This window comes from Bos indicus, chromosome 20 (assembly GCF_029378745.1).
Source record: "Bos indicus isolate NIAB-ARS_2022 breed Sahiwal x Tharparkar chromosome 20, NIAB-ARS_B.indTharparkar_mat_pri_1.0, whole genome shotgun sequence".
NCBI classification, from domain to species: Eukaryota; Metazoa; Chordata; class Mammalia; order Artiodactyla; family Bovidae; genus Bos; species Bos indicus.
This window is the reverse complement of record NC_091779.1, coordinates 44,188,921-44,190,182: the sequence shown is the minus strand read 5'-3', so window position 1 is coordinate 44,190,182 and position 1,262 is coordinate 44,188,921. Positions and strand designations below refer to the sequence as shown.

Here is a 1,262-nt window from a genome sequence, read left to right as displayed (position 1 = left end):
TAGTTTTATTCTAAAAATTGTTCGAAATATTATCAAAAGTCGTGGCCTTACATAACATTCACTAGTACACCTTAATGAATGCTTATTATGTAAAAGGCATTACTCTGAAGAGTGTCCCTGTATTTGCCTAACTCTTACCAGTTTATATAGATCCTCACAAATGAATAAAATGATACATGGAGAACTGGATACATGGAGAATTTGAATGTCTTTCTCGAGGTCAAATACATAATAGTTGATGTCATAAGATTCACAGCCAGTGTCTATGTTTTGTTATGTCAGAGAACCTTAAATGTTTAATGTTCACAAGTATAACACATATATTTTATATAAATATTTTGAGTGAAAGTGAAGTCGCTCAGTCGTGTCTGACTCTTAGCGACCCCATGGACTATATAGCCCACCAGGCCCTCTGTCCATGGGATTTTCCAGGCAAGAGTACTGGAGTGAAATGTCATTGCCTTCTCCATTAACAGCGGCTAGGCATATTTTATTTACTTGGAGCTGGTATACTTGGTGACAGCCTTTGTGCCCTCGGACACAGCGTGCTTGGCCAGCTCCCCAGGTAGCAGCAAGCGCACGGCATTCTGGATCTCCCTGTTTGTGATAGTCGAGTGTTTGTTGTAATGAGCCAGGCGTGATGCCTTGCCAGCGATGCACTCGAAAATGTCGTTGACGAAGGAGTTCATAATTCCCATGGCCTTGGACAAGATGCCAGTGTCCGGATGGACTTGCTTCAGCACCTTGTACCCGTACATGGAGTAGCTCTCCTTGTGGCTGCACTTGTGCTTCTTGCCGTCCTTCTTCTGGGCCTTGGTCACAGCTTTTTTAGAGCCCTTTTAGGTGCAGGAGCAGACTTAGCTGGTTCAGGCATGTCTATAATGACAACACCCAACAACACAGAAAGATCTTGAAATAAATATTTTGAAAAACACCCCAAATTTCAAGTAGATAGGTTTTTAATCTTTATGATTCTTAATATTCTATCATTACAGGTTGTGACAAAACAGCCTCTAAACTATCCTAAGTGTAATAATGAGTTTACTACTTGCAACTCTATCTCTCCCTCACTAAGGAATAGTATAACAGTATACTAGAAGTACATAAAAGAGGTAGTACTATGGAGATTTACAGTCCCTGAAAGTTACATTGAAATATAAATTATTTGCTGTTCTATGCAGGATATATTTTTAGTGCCCCTAAAAACAATTACCCATCCTAGATGGAAGTCATCCATGAGACTGATTCTGGTATCCTCTTGT

At 39.9% G+C, this 1,262-nt stretch overlaps 1 pseudogene; it reads right to left on the bottom strand.

Moving 5' to 3' along the window:
- Positions 1-494: 494 nt before the first annotated feature.
- On the bottom strand, positions 495-874 carry LOC109574828 (histone H2B type 1-C/E/F/G/I-like; annotated as a pseudogene).
- Between the last annotated feature and the right edge of the window lie 388 nt (positions 875-1,262).